Source organism: Schistocerca nitens, chromosome 12 (assembly GCF_023898315.1).
Source record: "Schistocerca nitens isolate TAMUIC-IGC-003100 chromosome 12, iqSchNite1.1, whole genome shotgun sequence".
NCBI classification, from domain to species: domain Eukaryota; kingdom Metazoa; phylum Arthropoda; class Insecta; order Orthoptera; family Acrididae; genus Schistocerca; species Schistocerca nitens.
In genome coordinates, this window is record NC_064625.1 from 178541809 (window position 1) to 178556814 (window position 15006).

Below are 15006 nucleotides of genomic sequence, written 5' to 3' on the forward strand. Positions count from 1 at the left end.
TCGCATCGGAATTGAATATAAAAAGCACAATGCCGACTTAAGTACAAGAAGAGTGAATTTTCTAAGAGTTATGCTTTGAGCGGTTCCTGGGATAATAGTATTGGATTCCGATGCACCAGTGCAGGTATACTGTATGCCTTGGACCTTCACATTGACGATGAAACACAGAAATCGCATCGGAATTGAATATAAAAAGCACAATGCCGACTTAAGTACAAGAAGAGTGAATTTTCTAAGAGTTTCTGCTTTGAGCGGCTCCTGGGAGACCAGTATTGGATTCCGATGCACCAGTGCAGGTATACTGTGTCCCTTGGACCTTCACATTGACGATGAAACACAGAAATCGCATCGGAATTGAATATAAAAAGCACAATGCCGACTTAAGTACAAGAAGAGTGAATTTTCTAAGAGTTATGCTTTGAGCGGCTCCTGGGAGACCAGTATTGGATTCCGATGCACCAGTGCAGGTATACTGTATGGCTTGGACCTTCACATTGACGATGAAACACAGAAATCGCATCGGAATTGAATATAAAAAGCACAATGCCGACTTAAGTACAAGAAGAGTGAATTTTCTAAGAGTTATGCTTTGAGCGGTTCCTGGGATAATAGTATTGGATTCCGATGCACCAGTGCAGGTATACTGTATGCCTTGGACCTTCACATTGACGATGAAACACAGAAATCGCATCGGAATTGAATATAAAAAGCACAATGCCGACTTAAGTACAAGAAGAGTGAATTTTCTAAGCGTTTCTGCTTTGAGCGGCTCCTGGGAGACCAGTATTGGATTCCGATGCACCAGTGCAGGTATACTGTGTCCCTTGGACCTTCACATTGACGATGAAACACAGAAATCGCATCGGAATTGAATATAAAAAGCACAATGCCGACTTAAGTACAAGAAGAGTGAATTTTCTAAGAGTTATGCTTTGAGCGGCTCCTGGGAGACCAGTATTGGATTCCGATGCACCAGTGCAGGTATACTGTATGGCTTGGACCTTCACATTGACGATGAAACACAGAAATCGCATCGGAATTGAATATAAAAAGCACAATGCCGACTTAAGTACAAGAAGAGTGAATTTTCTAAGAGTTTCTGCTTTGAGCGGCTCCTGGGAGACCAGTATTGGATTCCGATGCACCAGTGCAGGTATACTGTATGGCTTGGACCTTCACATTGACGATGAAACACAGAAATCGCATCGAATATAAAAAGCACAATGCCGACTTAAGTACAAGAAGAGTGAATTTTCTAAGAGTTATGCTTTGAGCGGCTCCTGGGAGACCAGTATTGGATTCCGATGCACCAGTGCAGGTATACTGTGTCCCTTGGACCTTCACATTGACGATGAAACACAGAAATCGCATCGGAATTGAATATAAAAAGCACAATGCCGACTTAAGTACAAGAAGAGTGAATTTTCTAAGAGTTATGCTTTGAGCGGCTCCTGGGAGACCAGTATTGGATTCCGATGCACCAGTGCAGGTATACTGTATGGCGTGGACCTTCACATTGACGATGAAACACAGAAATCGCATCGGAATTGAATATAAAAAGCACAATGCCGACTTAAGTACAAGAAGAGTGAATTTTCTAAGAGTTATGCTTTGAGCGGCTCCTGGGAGACCAGTATTGGATTCCGATGCACCAGTGCAGGTATACTGTGTCCCTTGGACCTTCACATTGACGATGAAACACAGAAATCGCATCGGAATTGAATATAAAAAGCACAATGCCGACTTAAGTACAAGAAGAGTGAATTTTCTAAGAGTTATGCTTTGAGCGGCTCCTGGGAGACCAGTATTGGATTCCGATGCACCAGTGCAGGTATACTGTATGGCTTGGACCTTCACATTGACGATGAAACACAGAAATCGCATCGGAATTGAATATAAAAAGCACAATGCCGACTTAAGTACAAGAAGAGTGAATTTTCTAAGAGTTATGCTTTGAGCGGCTCCTGGGAGACCAGTATTGGATTCCGATGCACCAGTGCAGGTATACTGTGTCCCTTGGACCTTCACATTGACGATGAAACACAGAAATCGCATCGGAATTGAATATAAAAAGCACAATGCCGACTTAAGTACAAGAAGACTGAATTTTCTAAGAGTTATGCTTTGAGCGGCTCCTGGGAGACCAGTATTGGATTCCGATGCACCAGTGCAGGTATACTGTGTCCCTTGGACCTTCACATTGACGATGAAACACAGAAATCGCATCGGAATTGAATATAAAAAGCACAATGCCGACTTAAGTACAAGAAGAGTGAATTTTCTAAGAGTTATGCTTTGAGCGGCTCCTGGGAGACCGGTATTGGATTCCGATGCACCAGTGCAGGTATACTGTATGGCTTGGACCTTCACATTGACGATGAAACACAGAAATCGCATCGGAATTGAATATAAAAAGCACAATGCCGACTTAAGTACAAGAAGAGTGAATTTTCTAAGAGTTATGCTTTGAGCGGCTCCTGGGAGACCAGTATTGGATTCCGATGCACCAGTGCAGGTATACTGTGTCCCTTGGACCTTCACATTGACGATGAAACACAGAAATCGCATCGGAATTGAATATAAAAAGCACAATGCCGACTTAAGTACAAGAAGAGTGAATTTTCTAAGAGTTATGCTTTGAGCGGCTCCTGGGAGACCAGTATTGGATTCCGATGCACCAGTGCAGGTATACTGTGTCCCTTGGACCTTCACATTGACGATGAAACACAGAAATCGCATCGGAATTGAATATAAAAAGCACAATGCCGACTTAAGTACAAGAAGAGTGAATTTTCTAAGAGTTATGCTTTGAGCGGCTCCTGGGAGACCAGTATTGGATTCCGATGCACCAGTGCAGGTATACTGTATGGCTTGGACCTTCACATTGACGATGAAACACAGAAATCGCATCGGAATTGAATATAAAAAGCACAGTGCCGACTTAAGTACAAGAAGAGTGAATTTTCTAAGAGTTATGCTTTGAGCGGCTCCTGGGAGACCAGTATTGGATTCCGATGCACCAGTGCAGGTATACTGTGTCCCTTGGACCTTCACATTGACGATGAAACACAGAAATCGCATCGGAATTGAATATAAAAAGCACAATGCCGACTTAAGTACAAGAAGAGTGAATTTTCTAAGAGTTATGCTTTGAGCGGCTCCTGGGAGACCAGTATTGGATTCCGATGCACCAGTGCAGGTATACTGTGTCCCTTGGACCTTCACATTGACGATGAAACACAGAAATCGCATCGGAATTGAATATAAAAAGCACAATGCCGACTTAAGTACAAGAAGAGTGAATTTTCTAAGAGTTATGCTTTGAGCGGCTCCTGGGAGACCAGTATTGGATTCCGATGCACCAGTGCAGGTATACTGTATGCCTTGGACCTTCACATTGACGATGAAACACAGAAATCGCATCGGAATTGAATATAAAAAGCACAATGCCGACTTAAGTACAAGAAGAGTGAATTTTCTAAGAGTTATGCTTTGAGCGGCTCCTGGGAGACCAGTATTGGATTCCGATGCACCAGTGCAGGTATACTGTGTCCCTTGGACCTTCACATTGACGATGAAACACAGAAATCGCATCGGAATTGAATATAAAAAGCACAATGCCGACTTAAGTACAAGAAGAGTGAATTTTCTAAGAGTTATGCTTTGAGCGGCTCCTGGGAGACCAGTATTGGATTCCGATGCACCAGTGCAGGTATACTGTGTCCCTTGGACCTTCACATTGACGATGAAACACAGAAATCGCATCGGAATTGAATATAAAAAGCACAATGCCGACTTAAGTACAAGAAGAGTGAATTTTCTAAGAGTTATGCTTTGAGCGGCTCCTGGGAGACCAGTATTGGATTCCGATGCACCAGTGCAGGTATACTGTGTCCCTTGGACCTTCACATTGACGATGAAACACAGAAATCGCATCGGAATTGAATATAAAAAGCACAATGCCGACTTAAGTACAAGAAGAGTGAATTTTCTAAGAGTTATGCTTTGAGCGGCTCCTGGGAGACCAGTATTGGATTCCGATGCACCAGTGCAGGTATACTGTGTCCCTTGGACCTTCACATTGACGATGAAACACAGAAATCGCATCGGAATTGAATATAAAAAGCACAATGCCGACTTAAGTACAAGAAGAGTGAATTTTCTAAGAGTTATGCTTTGAGCGGCTCCTGGGAGACCAGTATTGGATTCCGATGCACCAGTGCAGGTATACTGTGTCCCTTGGACCTTCACATTGACGATGAAACACAGAAATCGCATCGGAATTGAATATAAAAAGCACAATGCCGACTTAAGTACAAGAAGAGTGAATTTTCTAAGAGTTATGCTTTGAGCGGCTCCTGGGAGACCAGTATTGGATTCCGATGCACCAGTGCAGGTATACTGTATGGCTTGGACCTTCACATTGACGATGAAACACAGAAATCGCATCGGAATTGAATATAAAAAGCACAATGCCGACTTAAGTACAAGAAGAGTGAATTTTCTAAGAGTTATGCTTTGAGCGGCTCCTGGGAGACCAGTATTGGATTCCGATGCACCAGTGCAGGTATACTGTGTCCCTTGGACCTTCACATTGACGATGAAACACAGAAATCGCATCGGAATTGAATATAAAAAGCACAATGCCGACTTAAGTACAAGAAGAGTGAATTTTCTAAGAGTTATGCTTTGAGCGGCTCCTGGGAGACCAGTATTGGATTCCGATGCACCAGTGCAGGTATACTGTATGGCGTGGACCTTCACATTGACGATGAAACACAGAAATCGCATCGGAATTGAATATAAAAAGCACAATGCCGACTTAAGTACAAGAAGAGTGAATTTTCTAAGAGTTTCTGCTTTGAGCGGCTCCTGGGAGACCAGTATTGGATTCCGATGCACCAGTGCAGGTATACTGTATGGCTTGGACCTTCACATTGACGATGAAACACAGAAATCGCATCGGAATTGAATATAAAAAGCACAATGCCGACTTAAGTACAAGAAGAGTGAATTTTCTAAGAGTTATGCTTTGAGCGGCTCCTGGGAGACCAGTATTGGATTCCGATGCACCAGTGCAGGTATACTGTATGGCTTGGACCTTCACATTGACGATGAAACACAGAAATCGCATCGGAATTGAATATAAAAAGCACAATGCCGACTTAAGTACAAGAAGACTGAATTTTCTAAGAGTTATGCTTTGAGCGGCTCCTGGGAGACCAGTATTGGATTCCGATGCACCAGTGCAGGTATACTGTATGGCTTGGACCTTCACATTGACGATGAAACACAGAAATCGCATCGGAATTGAATATAAAAAGCACAATGCCGACTTAAGTACAAGAAGACTGAATTTTCTAAGAGTTATGCTTTGAGCGGCTCCTGGGAGACCAGTATTGGATTCCGATGCACCAGTGCAGGTATACTGTGTCCCTTGGACCTTCACATTGACGATGAAACACAGAAATCGCATCGGAATTGAATATAAAAAGCACAATGCCGACTTAAGTACAAGAAGAGTGAATTTTCTAAGAGTTATGCTTTGAGCGGCTCCTGGGAGACCAGTATTGGATTCCGATGCACCAGTGCAGGTATACTGTATGGCTTGGACCTTCACATTGACGATGAAACACAGAAATCGCATCGGAATTGAATATAAAAAGCACAATGCCGACTTAAGTACAAGAAGAGTGAATTTTCTAAGAGTTATGCTTTGAGCGGCTCCTGGGAGACCAGTATTGGATTCCGATGCACCAGTGCAGGTATACTGTGTCCATTGGACCTTCACATTGACGATGAAACACAGAAATCGCATCGGAATTGAATATAAAAAGCACAATGCCGACTTAAGTACAAGAAGAGTGAATTTTCTAAGAGTTATGCTTTGAGCGGCTCCTGGGAGACCAGTATTGGATTCCGATGCACCAGTGCAGGTATACTGTGTCCCTTGGACCTTCACATTGACGATGAAACACAGAAATCGCATCGGAATTGAATATAAAAAGCACAATGCCGACTTAAGTACAAGAAGAGTGAATTTTCTAAGAGTTATGCTTTGAGCGGCTCCTGGGAGACCAGTATTGGATTCCGATGCACCAGTGCAGGTATACTGTATGGCTTGGACCTTCACATTGACGATGAAACACAGAAATCGCATCGGAATTGAATATAAAAAGCACAATGCCGACTTAAGTACAAGAAGAGTGAATTTTCTAAGAGTTATGCTTTGAGCGGCTCCTGGGAGACCAGTATTGGATTCCGATGCACCAGTGCAGGTATACTGTGTCCCTTGGACCTTCACATTGACGATGAAACACAGAAATCGCATCGGAATTGAATATAAAAAACACAATGCCGACTTAAGTACAAGAAGAGTGAATTTTCTAAGAGTTATGCTTTGAGCGGCTCCTGGGAGACCAGTATTGGATTCCGATGCACCAGTGCAGGTATACTGTGTCCCTTGGACCTTCACATTGACGATGAAACACAGAAATCGCATCGGAATTGAATATAAAAAGCACAATGCCGACTTAAGTACAAGAAGAGTGAATTTTCTAAGAGTTATGCTTTGAGCGGCTCCTGGGAGACCAGTATTGGATTCCGATGCACCAGTGCAGGTATACTGTATGCCTTGGACCTTCACATTGACGATGAAACACAGAAATCGCATCGGAATTGAATATAAAAAGCACAATGCCGACTTAAGTACAAGAAGAGTGAATTTTCTAAGAGTTATGCTTTGAGCGGTTCCTGGGATAATAGTATTGGATTCCGATGCACCAGTGCAGGTATACTGTATGCCTTGGACCTTCACATTGACGATGAAACACAGAAATCGCATCGGAATTGAATATAAAAAGCACAATGCCGACTTAAGTACAAGAAGAGTGAATTTTCTAAGAGTTTCTGCTTTGAGCGGCTCCTGGGAGACCAGTATTGGATTCCGATGCACCAGTGCAGGTATACTGTGTCCCTTGGACCTTCACATTGACGATGAAACACAGAAATCGCATCGGAATTGAATATAAAAAGCACAATGCCGACTTAAGTACAAGAAGAGTGAATTTTCTAAGAGTTATGCTTTGAGCGGCTCCTGGGAGACCAGTATTGGATTCCGATGCACCAGTGCAGGTATACTGTATGGCTTGGACCTTCACATTGACGATGAAACACAGAAATCGCATCGGAATTGAATATAAAAAGCACAATGCCGACTTAAGTACAAGAAGAGTGAATTTTCTAAGAGTTATGCTTTGAGCGGTTCCTGGGATAATAGTATTGGATTCCGATGCACCAGTGCAGGTATACTGTATGCCTTGGACCTTCACATTGACGATGAAACACAGAAATCGCATCGGAATTGAATATAAAAAGCACAATGCCGACTTAAGTACAAGAAGAGTGAATTTTCTAAGCGTTTCTGCTTTGAGCGGCTCCTGGGAGACCAGTATTGGATTCCGATGCACCAGTGCAGGTATACTGTGTCCCTTGGACCTTCACATTGACGATGAAACACAGAAATCGCATCGGAATTGAATATAAAAAGCACAATGCCGACTTAAGTACAAGAAGAGTGAATTTTCTAAGAGTTATGCTTTGAGCGGCTCCTGGGAGACCAGTATTGGATTCCGATGCACCAGTGCAGGTATACTGTATGGCTTGGACCTTCACATTGACGATGAAACACAGAAATCGCATCGGAATTGAATATAAAAAGCACAATGCCGACTTAAGTACAAGAAGAGTGAATTTTCTAAGAGTTTCTGCTTTGAGCGGCTCCTGGGAGACCAGTATTGGATTCCGATGCACCAGTGCAGGTATACTGTATGGCTTGGACCTTCACATTGACGATGAAACACAGAAATCGCATCGGAATTGAATATAAAAAGCACAATGCCGACTTAAGTACAAGAAGAGTGAATTTTCTAAGAGTTATGCTTTGAGCGGCTCCTGGGAGACCAGTATTGGATTCCGATGCACCAGTGCAGGTATACTGTGTCCTTTGGACCTTCACATTGACGATGAAACACAGAAATCGCATCGGAATTGAATATAAAAAGCACAATGCCGACTTAAGTACAAGAAGAGTGAATTTTCTAAGAGTTATGCTTTGAGCGGCTCCTGGGAGACCAGTATTGGATTCCGATGCACCAGTGCAGGTTTACTGTATGCCTTGGACCTTCACATTGACGATGAAACACAGAAATCGCATCGGAATTGAATATAAAAAGCACAATGCCGACTTAAGTACAAGAAGAGTGAATTTTCTAAGAGTTATGCTTTGAGCGGCTCCTGGGAGACCAGTATTGGATTCCGATGCACCAGTGCAGGTATACTGTATGGCTTGGACCTTCACATTGACGATGAAACACAGAAATCGCATCGGAATTGAATATAAAAAGCACAATGCCGACTTAAGTACAAGAAGAGTGAATTTTCTAAGAGTTATGCTTTGAGCGGCTCCTGGGAGACCAGTATTGGATTCCGATGCACCAGTGCAGGTATACTGTATGGCTTGGACCTTCACATTGACGATGAAACACAGAAATCGCATCGGAATTGAATATAAAAAGCACAATGTCGACTTAAGTACAAGAAGAGTGAATTTTCTAAGAGTTATGCTTTGAGCGGTTCCTGGGATAATAGTATTGGATTCCGATGCACCAGTGCAGGTATACTGTGTCCCTTGGACCTTCACATTGACGATGAAACACAGAAATCGCATCGGAATTGAATATAAAAAGCACAATGCCGACTTAAGTACAAGAAGAGTGAATTTTCTAAGAGTTATGCTTTGAGCGGCTCCTGGGAGACCAGTATTGGATTCCGATGCACCAGTGCAGGTATACTGTATGGCTTGGACCTTCACATTGACGATGAAACACAGAAATCGCATCGGAATTGAATATAAAAAGCACAATGCCGACTTAAGTACAAGAAGAGTGAATTTTCTAAGAGTTATGCTTTGAGCGGCTCCTGGGAGACCAGTATTGTATTCCGATGCACCAGTGCAGGTATACTGTGTCCCTTGGACCTTCACATTGACGATGAAACACAGAAATCGCATCGGAATTGAATATAAAAAGCACAATGCCGACTTAAGTACAAGAAGAGTGAATTTTCTAAGAGTTATGCTTTGAGCGGCTCCTGGGAGACCAGTATTGGATTCCGATGCACCAGTGCAGGTATACTGTATGGCGTGGACCTTCACATTGACGATGAAACACAGAAATCGCATCGGAATTGAATATAAAAAGCACAATGCCGACTTAAGTACAAGAAGAGTGAATTTTCTAAGAGTTATGCTTTGAGCGGCTCCTGGGAGACCAGTATTGGATTCCGATGCACCAGTGCAGGTATACTGTGTCCCTTGGACCTTCACATTGACGATGAAACACAGAAATCGCATCGGAATTGAATATAAAAAGCACAATGCCGACTTAAGTACAAGAAGAGTGAATTTTCTAAGAGTTATGCTTTGAGCGGCTCCTGGGAGACCAGTATTGGATTCCGATGCACCAGTGCAGGTATACTGTATGGCTTGGACCTTCACATTGACGATGAAACACAGAAATCGCATCGGAATTGAATATAAAAAGCACAATGCCGACTTAAGTACAAGAAGAGTGAATTTTCTAAGAGTTATGCTTTGAGCGGCTCCTGGGAGACCAGTATTGGATTCCGATGCACCAGTGCAGGTATACTGTGTCCCTTGGACCTTCACATTGACGATGAAACACAGAAATCGCATCGGAATTGAATATAAAAAGCACAATGCCGACTTAAGTACAAGAAGACTGAATTTTCTAAGAGTTATGCTTTGAGCGGCTCCTGGGAGACCAGTATTGGATTCCGATGCACCAGTGCAGGTATACTGTGTCCCTTGGACCTTCACATTGACGATGAAACACAGAAATCGCATCGGAATTGAATATAAAAAGCACAATGCCGACTTAAGTACAAGAAGAGTGAATTTTCTAAGAGTTATGCTTTGAGCGGCTCCTGGGAGACCGGTATTGGATTCCGATGCACCAGTGCAGGTATACTGTATGGCTTGGACCTTCACATTGACGATGAAACACAGAAATCGCATCGGAATTGAATATAAAAAGCACAATGCCGACTTAAGTACAAGAAGAGTGAATTTTCTAAGAGTTATGCTTTGAGCGGCTCCTGGGAGACCAGTATTGGATTCCGATGCACCAGTGCAGGTATACTGTGTCCCTTGGACCTTCACATTGACGATGAAACACAGAAATCGCATCGGAATTGAATATAAAAAGCACAATGCCGACTTAAGTACAAGAAGAGTGAATTTTCTAAGAGTTATGCTTTGAGCGGCTCCTGGGAGACCAGTATTGGATTCCGATGCACCAGTGCAGGTATACTGTGTCCCTTGGACCTTCACATTGACGATGAAACACAGAAATCGCATCGGAATTGAATATAAAAAGCACAATGCCGACTTAAGTACAAGAAGAGTGAATTTTCTAAGAGTTATGCTTTGAGCGGCTCCTGGGAGACCAGTATTGGATTCCGATGCACCAGTGCAGGTATACTGTATGGCTTGGACCTTCACATTGACGATGAAACACAGAAATCGCATCGGAATTGAATATAAAAAGCACAATGCCGACTTAAGTACAAGAAGAGTGAATTTTCTAAGAGTTATGCTTTGAGCGGCTCCTGGGAGACCAGTATTGGATTCCGATGCACCAGTGCAGGTATACTGTGTCCCTTGGACCTTCACATTGACGATGAAACACAGAAATCGCATCGGAATTGAATATAAAAAGCACAATGCCGACTTAAGTACAAGAAGAGTGAATTTTCTAAGAGTTATGCTTTGAGCGGCTCCTGGGAGACCAGTATTGGATTCCGATGCACCAGTGCAGGTATACTGTGTCCCTTGGACCTTCACATTGACGATGAAACACAGAAATCGCATCGGAATTGAATATAAAAAGCACAATGCCGACTTAAGTACAAGAAGAGTGAATTTTCTAAGAGTTATGCTTTGAGCGGCTCCTGGGAGACCAGTATTGGATTCCGATGCACCAGTGCAGGTATACTGTATGCCTTGGACCTTCACATTGACGATGAAACACAGAAATCGCATCGGAATTGAATATAAAAAGCACAATGCCGACTTAAGTACAAGAAGAGTGAATTTTCTAAGAGTTATGCTTTGAGCGGCTCCTGGGAGACCAGTATTGGATTCCGATGCACCAGTGCAGGTATACTGTGTCCCTTGGACCTTCACATTGACGATGAAACACAGAAATCGCATCGGAATTGAATATAAAAAGCACAATGCCGACTTAAGTACAAGAAGAGTGAATTTTCTAAGAGTTATGCTTTGAGCGGCTCCTGGGAGACCAGTATTGGATTCCGATGCACCAGTGCAGGTATACTGTGTCCCTTGGACCTTCACATTGACGATGAAACACAGAAATCGCATCGGAATTGAATATAAAAAGCACAATGCCGACTTAAGTACAAGAAGAGTGAATTTTCTAAGAGTTATGCTTTGAGCGGCTCCTGGGAGACCAGTATTGGATTCCGATGCACCAGTGCAGGTATACTGTATGGCTTGGACCTTCACATTGACGATGAAACACAGAAATCGCATCGGAATTGAATATAAAAAGCACAATGCCGACTTAAGTACAAGAAGAGTGAATTTTCTAAGAGTTATGCTTTGAGCGGCTCCTGGGAGACCAGTATTGGATTCCGATGCACCAGTGCAGGTATACTGTATGCCTTGGACCTTCACATTGACGATGAAACACAGAAATCGCATCGGAATTGAATATAAAAAGCACAATGCCGACTTAAGTACAAGAAGAGTGAATTTTCTAAGAGTTATGCTTTGAGCGGCTCCTGGGAGACCAGTATTGGATTCCGATGCACCAGTGCAGGTATACTGTATGCCTTGGACCTTCACATTGACGATGAAACACAGAAATCGCATCGGAATTGAATATAAAAAGCACAATGCCGACTTAAGTACAAGAAGAGTGAATTTTCTAAGAGTTATGCTTTGAGCGGCTCCTGGGAGACCAGTATTGGATTCCGATGCACCAGTGCAGGTATACTGTATGCCTTGGACCTTCACATTGACGATGAAACACAGAAATCGCATCGGAATTGAATATAAAAAGCACAATGCCGACTTAAGTACAAGAAGAGTGAATTTTCTAAGAGTTTCTGCTTTGAGCGGCTCCTGGGAGACCAGTATTCGATTCCGATGCACCAGTGCAGGTATACTGTGTCCCTTGGACCTTCACATTGACGATGAAACACAGAAATCGCATCGGAATTGAATATAAAAAGCACAATGCCGACTTAAGTACAAGAAGAGTGAATTTTCTAAGAGTTATGCTTTGAGCGGCTCCTGGGAGACCAGTATTGGATTCCGATGCACCAGTGCAGGTATACTGTATGCCTTGGACCTTCACATTGACGATGAAACACAGAAATCGCATCGGAATTGAATATAAAAAGCACAATGCCGACTTAAGTACAAGAAGAGTGAATTTTCTAAGAGTTATGCTTTGAGCGGCTCCTGGGAGACCAGTATTGGATTCCGATGCACCAGTGCAGGTATACTGTATGGCTTGGACCTTCACATTGACGATGAAACACAGAAATCGCATCGGAATTGAATATAAAAAGCACAATGCCGACTTAAGTACAAGAAGAGTGAATTTTCTAAGAGTTATGCTTTGAGCGGTTCCTGGGATAATAGTATTGGATTCCGATGCACCAGTGCAGGTATACTGTATGCCTTGGACCTTCACATTGACGATGAAACACAGAAATCGCATCGGAATTGAATATAAAAAGCACAATGCCGACTTAAGTACAAGAAGAGTGAATTTTCTAAGAGTTATGCTTTGAGCGGTTCCTGGGATAATAGTATTGGATTCCGATGCACCAGTGCAGGTATACTGTATGCCTTGGACCTTCACATTGACGATGAAACACAGAAATCGCATCGGAATTGAATATAAAAAGCACAATGCCGACTTAAGTACAAGAAGAGTGAATTTTCTAAGAGTTTCTGCTTTGAGCGGCTCCTGGGAGACCAGTATTGGATTCCGATGCACCAGTGCAGGTATACTGTGTCCCTTGGACCTTCACATTGACGATGAAACACAGAAATCGCATCGGAATTGAATATAAAAAGCACAATGCCGACTTAAGTACAAGAAGAGTGAATTTTCTAAGAGTTATGCTTTGAGCGGCTCCTGGGAGACCAGTATTGGATTCCGATGCACCAGTGCAGGTATACTGTATGCCTTGGACCTTCACATTGACGATGAAACACAGAAATCGCATCGGAATTGAATATAAAAAGCACAATGCCGACTTAAGTACAAGAAGAGTGAATTTTCTAAGAGTTATGCTTTGAGCGGCTCCTGGGAGACCAGTATTGGATTCCGATGCACCAGTGCAGGTATACTGTATGGCTTGGACCTTCACATTGACGATGAAACACAGAAATCGCATCGGAATTGAATATAAAAAGCACAATGTCGACTTAAGTACAAGAAGAGTGAATTTTCTAAGAGTTATGCTTTGAGCGGTTCCTGGGATAATAGTATTGGATTCCGATGCACCAGTGCAGGTATACTGTATGCCTTGGACCTTCACATTGACGATGAAACACAGAAATCGCATCGGAATTGAATATAAAAAGCACAATGCCGACTTAAGTACAAGAAGAGTGAATTTTCTTAGAGTTTGTGCTTTGAGCGGCTCCTGGGAGACCAGTATTGGATTCCGATGCACCAGTGCAGGTATACTGTATGCCTTGGACCTTCACATTGACGATGAAACACAGAAATCGCATCGGAATTGAATATAAAAAGCACAATGCCGACTTAAGTACAAGAAGAGTGAATTTTCTAAGAGTTATGCTTTGAGCGGTTCCTGGGATAATAGTATTGGATTCCGATGCACCAGTGCAGGTATACTGTATGCCTTGGACCTTCACATTGACGATGAAACACAGAAATCGCATCGGAATTGAATATAAAAAGCACAATGCCGACTTAAGTACAAGAAGAGTGAATTTTCTAAGAGTTTCTGCTTTGAGCGGCTCCTGGGAGACCAGTATTGGATTCCGATGCACCAGTGCAGGTATACTGTATGGCTTGGACCTTCACATTGACGATGAAACACAGAAATCGCATCGGAATTGAATATAAAAAGCACAATGCCGACTTAAGTACAAGAAGAGTGAATTTTCTAAGAGTTATGCTTTGAGCGGTTCCTGGGATAATAGTATTGGATTCCGATGCACCAGTGCAGGTATACTGTATGCCTTGGACCTTCACATTGACGATGAAACACAGAAATCGCATCGGAATTGAATATAAAAAGCACAATGCCGACTTAAGTACAAGAAGAGTGAATTTTCTAAGAGTTATGCTTTGAGCGGTTCCTGGGATAATAGTATTGGATTCCGATGCACCAGTGCAGGTATACTGTATGCCTTGGACCTTCACATTGACGATGAAACACAGAAATCGCATCGGAATTGAATATAAAAAGCACAATGCCGACTTAAGTACAAGAAGAGTGAATTTTCTAAGAGTTTCTGCTTTGAGCGGCTCCTGGGAGACCAGTATTGGATTCCGATGCACCAGTGCAGGTATACTGTGTCCCTTGGACCTTCACATTGACGATGAAACACAGAAATCGCATCGGAATTGAATATAAAAAGCACAATGCCGACTTAAGTACAAGAAGAGTGAATTTTCTAAGAGTTATGCTTTGAGCGGCTCCTGGGAGACCAGTATTGGATTCCGATGCACCAGTGCAGGTATACTGTATGCCTTGGACCTTCACATTGACGATGAAACACAGAAATCGCATCGGAATTGAATATAAAAAGCACAATGCCGACTTAAGTACAAGAAGAGTGAATTTTCTAAGAGTTATGCTTTGAGCGGCTCCTGGGAGACCAGTATTGGATTCCGATGCACCAGTGCA